Below are 7673 nucleotides of genomic sequence, written 5' to 3'. Positions count from 1 at the left end.
AGCCAAACACCAGCCCCAGACTCCGCGAGACTTGTGACTCCAAGGAGCCGGACTCCTCCCCGAACTCCGAACCCTCCGCGTCCCTGCCGATCGAATCCGATTGGGCGCCGATCATGGAGTTTACCGCCGCGGACGTCTTTCAGCACTCGCCTTTTGGCGATATTCTGAAGACACTAAAGTCTCTCTCTTTATCAGGAGAGCCCTGGCCGGACTACGGTCAACAAGGTTGGGATACGGATGATGAAGAAATTCAAAGCCCACCCACCACCCACTTTGTAGCCACTGTCGACGATTTAACCGACATGCTCGACTTCGACTCTGAAAACATCGACGGTATGAACAACGATGCGGGAGACGAAGAAGAACCACCGCCCAGCTCACCATATGACGTATACATGGTGGACGCACCAAAAGATGATGACGAGGAGCGGAAGGACGCACCGAAGGCTTGTTCCCTCGAGAAGCAGTCAAGGCGGCGACGCAAGCGCCGCCCCAAATCCCGCCTCGACAGAAATAACAATCACACAGACCCAGTGCTGGAGCAGGGCGAACCGCTGCTGGACAACGGCAATCCGGATAATCAAACCAAACAAACAAATTCTATCAAGGATAATAGTCCAGACGACATAACGCCGGACAGGCACCCGGAGCAGCAGAATGCCCATAAAAGGCTTGTTGCCACTGCGAGAAGTCTTAAAAAGCATAAGCAAAGGCTCAAGGCTGCGCAAGACACACTCCAAATCAGATGGAGTAAAATACTCAACACAGCAGCGAGGTACGGCGACAATCGCCCCTCCAAGAGCTACCCAAAGCGGAAGCTGCTACCTGAATTCGATGAGGAGGCCTCAGAACCTCTACAACCAAATATCAAAGCAGCCACCTGGCCGGATAGACGACCCCTCTACCAACACAGAGCGGCATACAACGCCACTCACAATACAACACGTGACCCATGCGAGGGCTCGCACCCAAAGGACGGCGCAACAAGATCCATCTATGGACCATGCAAGCGCGCCCCAGCATACAATGCAACACAACAAACATCCGAACAACACGGTACACCCAGCTACAGGGGTGCCGCACACCCCCTATGTTTCACCGATGAGGTGCTAGACCATGAATTTCCAGAGGGATTCAAACCCGTAAACATAGAGGCATACGATGGAACAACAGACCCTGGGGTCTGGATTGAGGACTACATCCTTCATATCCATATGGCTTGAGGAGATGATCTCCACACCATCAAGTACTTACCCCTCAAGCCCAAAGGGCCAGCTCGTCACTGGCTTAAAGGCCTCCCCGAAAGCTCCATTGGAAGTTGGGAAGAGCTCAAAGACGCCTTTCGGGCAAATTTTCAAGGGACTTATGTCCGACCTTCGGATGCGGACGATTTGAGTCATATAACTCAACAGCCCGGAGAGTCAGCTCGAAAGCTTTGGAACAGGTTTCTTACTAAAAAGAACCAGATTGTCGACTGTCCGGACGCCGAAGCCTTGGCAGCTTTTAAGCATAGCGTCCGTGACGAATGGCTCGCCAGACACCTCGGCCAAAATAAGCCGAGAACGATGGCTGCATTAACAAGCCTCATGACCCGCTTTTGTGTGGGAGAGGACAGCTGGCTAGCCAGATGCAACACCAGCGACCCCAGTACATCTGAAGTTAGAGATGGAAACGGGAAATCACGGCGCAACAGCAATAACAAACGCCAGAATAAAGAAGACAACACGAAGGGCATGGCAGTAAACGCCGGATTCAAAAGCTCTCGGCCAGGTCAGCAAAAGCCACCCTCTAAAGGCACCAGGGATGAATTGTCCAGCCTCAACAAAATTCTGGACCAAGTATGTCAGATCCATAGTACCCCTGGTAAACCGGCTAATCATACCGCCCAGGAGGCATCATATTACTTTCAGGCAAAAGTATAAAAATAGCCTTATAAAAATTTATAAAAGCATTTCTCTTACAATGAGATTACATATCACTCAAACATAATATTTTTTGAGCACTGGGTCTCTATCAAACGAGCACCCTCAAGAACTTCTTCAAAGTAGTGCTCAGCAGCCATTCGACCTATGGCCGAATCCCGCGCTGCAACAGTGGTAGCATCCATCTCTGCCCAGTATGCTTTAACACGGGCAAAGGCCATCCGTGAGCCCTCTATGCACGCCGACCTCTTCACCGCATTAATGCGCGGCACCACGTCAAGGAGGTGCTGCACCAAGCTGAAATAGCTGTTCGGTTTTGGCCTTTCCGGCCATAGCTGATCCACAACAGACCTCATGGCGAGTCCGGACAACCTATTCAGTTCGGCCCATTCGGCTAATTGGTCAGTCAATGAAAGCGGACGCTCGGGAGAATTGAATTGTGTCCAAAACAGCTGGTCCACTTCACGGTCCGTCTGACCCCGGAAGTACTTTGCCGCACCGGCAGCGCTTGCCGCCAAATCCATATACACATCCTCCGAACTCCACAGCCGATCCAGAGAGGCATACCATGGATCTCCGAACTTCCTCCGCAACATAAAGGATTTCCCAGCTACAATATCCCCGGCTTCCCGCAGCTCCTCCTTCTTCGCCCTCATAGCAGAGCGGATGTCTTTTCTCGTCGCAGCAGCCTTCTCAAGGTCCGATGCCTTCGCTAGGTTTTCCTTTTCAAGAACCCGGCAACGGTTGGCGGCAGCTTGTAATTCTATGGCCATCTTGGCCATCTTATCTTGGCTCTCGCCATGTGCGGCCTTCTCGGTTTTCAACTCTTCGGCCGCCTTCAAAGCAGCCGCATTACTAAACCTCGCTTGTTCCTTGGCTCGGGCAAGTTCTGCCCACAAGGCTTCAACAGTGGCAGCTCCATCTGCAGTCACAACATATTAAAGATACTGGCATCATGCAGCTCTTACTATGTGGCGTTTACCAGATAATGACACTTACCCTGTGCCTCGTCAAGCCTTTGGTTAACAAGCTCGATGTCGGCGTCTGCCACATCCAACTGCCATTTTAAATGGGCAAACTCGCTAGTCCGGCTAGCCACCGGAGCTTCCATCACCTGCACATAGAGGCAGTATGGCTATTACCTGGGAATATGATCCTCTGTTCGTCGTCGTTTCCGACAACAACCAGAGTCTCAGGGGCTACTATCTACACAGGGCACACCTAGCATGTGCAGGACTATCATACATTATTTTACGTACCTCAAAGCCTGTCAGTAGACTCATAAAAGCTTCATGCAATCCGCTTTCGGTGGACGAGATTCTCTCCATCACCGTATTCATCAGCACACGGTGTTCATCTGAGATGGCCGCTCGCTCCACCAACTCCCTCAGAACATCCGTTCGCACACCAGACGGTGTCAGACTCTTTTTTCCGCTCTCTTCGGGAGTCGGACACTGGGAGCTTTGAGGGTCAATGGGATTATCTTCTGGCCTCACCGGACCCGGAGAGGCCCTCCACGACGACACTTCGGGGTCGCCCGCTTCCGGAGCGGAGGAGTCCGGAGGGGGCGCTTCGCTCTCCATCATCTCTGGAAGAAGATCCCCCGAAGACGAGCTCATTTGAGAGGGGCTAAGACCCGAACTGCAAAGATATATGCGGTGGTTATTTTCTCAGAAGAAAAAGATGGCATACATGTACTATTAAAGTATTTCGGGTCACTTATGACTCGCTGGAGAATTGATCCCCCCGCGGACTTTGTGCGACAAAAGCACCCCCTGAGGTAGGACCCTCTGTGGGAGACTTCTTCTCCCGTTTGGAAGCTTCGGCTTCCGAATCCCCGGGCGCAATCCTTTTCCTCCTCCGGTCGTCTTCCTTCATGGAGACGCTCACTCCCTCGGTTAGAATGGGCAGCGTTGGGGGCCCGCATCCGCCCATATTATCCTCCCCAGTATCTTCCTTCAAGGGCTCTGGGCAAGGTGCGACCTAGAGCATCTTTTCCAATACCGGATTCTCCAAACCCTCAGGGAGGGGGACCGAACACCGAATCAACTTCGCCTTTGTCAGCCAGTCCTAGTTAAAAAGCAAACTATCAGAAATAACTTTGTAACAAGTGAGAGATAGTATGTTCGGCCGGAAGATTCCTTACCTGTTCGGCTGCGCGGTTACTGCTCAGGCCCACGTCCTCGGTAATTTCCGGACACTCTACTTGAGGTCCGAAGAATGACTTGTACATCTCCTCGTGCGTCAGGCCGAGGAAATTTTGAATGACACGCGGACCCTCAGGATTGAACTCCCACAAGCGAAGGGGCCGGCATTTGCAAGGCTGGATTTGACGAACCAGCATAACTTGTATTACCGCAACCAAACTAAAATCTCCATTGAAGACATCTCGAATTCTGCTTTGCAGTATAGGCACGTCCTTGGCTGGACCCCAGCTCAGACCTCTGCTGATCCATGACATTAGTTGTGGTGGAGGGCCCGAGCGGAAAACTGGGGCGGCCGCCCACTTGGCACTTCTAGGAGCCGTGATGTAGAACCACTCCTGTTGCCACAATTCAGACACCTCTGGAATGGAACCTTTGGGCCATGGAGCTCCCGTCATCTTGCATATTGAGGCACCTCCAGACGCTGCGTGTTGCCCCTTGATCATCTTCGGCTTTACTTCAAAGGTCTTGAGCCACAGGCCAAAGTGAGGGGTAACCCGGAGGAAGGCCTCACACACGACAATAAATGTCGTGATATGAAGAAAGGAGTCCGGAGCTAGATCATGGAAATCTAGCCCGTAATAAAACATCAAACCCCTGACAAAAGGATCCAGAGCAAGGCCTAGACCTCGGAGGAAGTGGGAGATGAACACAATGTTCTCGTTGGGTTCGGGAGTAGGGACGACCTGCCCTCGGGCAGGCAGCCGATGCGAAACCTCGGCGGTCAGGTATCTGGCCTCCCTCAACTTCTTGATATCCTCTTCCGTAACGGAGGAGGGCATCCACCGGCCTTGAAGGCTAGATCCGGACATGATTGAAGGTTCGGAGCACCTGACCTGAACCTTGGGTGTTTGAGCTTGAGGTGGGGGAAGGATTCGATTGAGCACGGGAGGGAAAAAAGTAAGAGCCTTGTCCCTTTATAAAGTGGGTGAATATCAAGCGTCCTCTCTGTGGCCGTTTGGACTTGCCTATAGTCTAGGAGTCCTAGAAGTGGTTGGGTTACCCACGCCCGTATTGATGAAGAATCCCGGAATAAGGGGACACGATCTCTGCTTTAACAAGATGTGCCAAGGAAACTGCCTCGCATGACGTGCTGAGGTGGGATAATAAAACGATTCGGATAAAGGCTTGGCCGTGGTGCGATGTCGCACTACGGAATACATCAGCAGATTAGATATGTGTAAATATTATTATCTCTATGGCCATATGTGGAAACTTATTTTGCATAGCCGGACACTATCTTTGTGTTCAGAATCTTCTATGAAGTACTTGGAGGAGGAACCCGCCTTGCAATGCCGAAGACAATCTGCGCGCCGGACTCGTCGTCATTGAAGCCTGGTTCAGGGGCTACTGAGGGAGTCCTGGATTAGGGGGTGTCCGGAGCCGGACTATACCTTCCGGACTCCTGGACTATGAAGATACAAGATTGAAGACTTCGTCCCGTGTCCGGAAGGGACTTTCCTTGGCATGGAAGGCAAGCTTGGCGATATGGATATGTAGATCTCCTACCATTGTAACCGATTTTGTGTAACCCTAACCCTCTCCGGTGTCTATATAAGCCGGAGGGTTTTAGTCCGTAGGATAACATACAGAACAACAATCATACCATAGGCTAGCTTCTAGGGTTTAGCCTCTCCGATCTCATGGTAGATCTACTCTTGTACTACCCATATCATCAATATTAATCAAGCAGGACGTAGGGTTTTACCTCCATCGAGAGGGCCCGAACCTGGGTAAAACTTCGTGTCCCTTGCCTCCTGTTACCATCTGGCCTAGACGCACAGTTCGGGACCCCATACCCGAGATCTGCCGGTTTTGACACCGACAATGAGGTAGGAACCTATTGTCTTGCATTCAAACCTTGGGAGTTACTATTACGTTATGCTTATACTGCTATGCTATGCTCGTAGACGTTGATTGGGTTTGAGAGTATTCATGGCAGATGTGAGATTGTTAATTAATGGTTTACTTAAGGTGGCAACTTTAACACACATTTGGGTGGATTGAGGCACCTGGGTATTCCAGCGATTGCCTGTCTAGGCACCTGGGTATTCCAGGATTTGCCTGTTTTTTTATGGACCGCCACCCAGGCTCAAAGGGATCATGAGATTATTCATACTAGAAACTTCCGTGTGCAGCCACAAGCTACTATGGGCTTTAGCAAAGTTGATTAAGTCGTGCGAACTCTTATAGTGGTAGACTAGCAGATGTAGGGGAAAGTAGGTGTAACGGTCTACCCGATCGTAAGGTGCTAGCGCTTCTGAAAGACTATGTCTCGGTCATCCGCTTCTCAAACACCATGTAGTGCGAGAATCCCAACGGAGGAGATCGAGTCTTGTGGGGAAAAGTGCGCAAACCTCTGTAGAGTGTATAAACTAATCATGATTAGCCGTGTCCCCGGTTATGGACGTCTTCAGTATCTAGTACTTGGATTATCATGTCAATCTCATCATGTTACTTTAAATTAAGTTTGTTGGGTTTAATGATGTTATTTAATTGGGATTGAGAATGCTGTCAACCATTCTCAATGTTCAACAACCACCATGATAGTTAAGTAAAAATTTATTCCTTTGCATTAGGGAAAAATTGGCTTTTCGCAAAAAACCTTATAACTATAGAGCTTTTCCACCAGCCATATATGCATGTAGTGATAGCCATTGTTCATCATTTCTCTCTATGGTGTGAATTTGCCAGTACATTCAATGTACTGACCCTTTGTGGCTGCAACGTTTCATGTTGCAGGAATATCTTACGACGAGTAAGTGATACGTTAGGGTTACAATTTCTACACTCAACTTTGCCGTTGGTGTTGATGGGAATCCACAACCTTGTTACTTCTGCTATTTGGATTGAGGTAATAGTATTTACGTTACTTTATACATGTGATTTACCTCTGTTATAAATCCTCGAGTACTGTGTGTGTCAGCATACCGATCCAGGGATGACACTTACGCACAGAGACTTGATCGTCTGAGGTCGGGTCGCTACACTTACCACGAGTGATTGGGCGAGGTCTGTGTGACCTTAGATCAAGGAGAATACGGTGAGGACTGTGTGTCCGGGATTGTGTGTCCTCAGGTTTAAATACCTAGCTGCTCCAACCAGACGTACAACTGAGACATCAGTTGGAACTGGTCTACCAAATCATTGTCTTCACCAAGCTCACTGGTTCTATTTCCTCAACTCTTTCATTTCCTCATGACTGTGTTGAGTGCTTGTTCATATCTGTGTTTGAAGACTTTGACTAAAGACTTTCTCAAATTCCTCAGTTCAATTTCTTCAGTCTGTTTGTCTTCATCCTGTGTTTACGCTTCCCGTAATCTGTGCTTGTTTTCATTTCATCATGATGACTAGGCTTGTGTTATGTTATGTTTACTTTTGAGTACTTATTCCGCTACTAGTAGTTCTTCGCTAAGGAATTTCGTCACCTGCAAATTCCTCAGTGAAGAATTCATAAAAATTGCCTATTCACCCCCCTCTAGTCGATATAACGCACTTTCAATTGGTATCAGAGCAAGGTACTCCCTTGTTCTATGTGATTTTGGTT

Source organism: Triticum urartu, chromosome 3 (genome assembly GCF_003073215.2).
Source record: "Triticum urartu cultivar G1812 chromosome 3, Tu2.1, whole genome shotgun sequence".
NCBI lineage: Eukaryota > Viridiplantae > Streptophyta > Magnoliopsida > Poales > Poaceae > Triticum > Triticum urartu.
The sequence above is the reverse complement of the archived record's forward strand: the minus strand, read 5'-3'. Positions refer to the sequence as shown.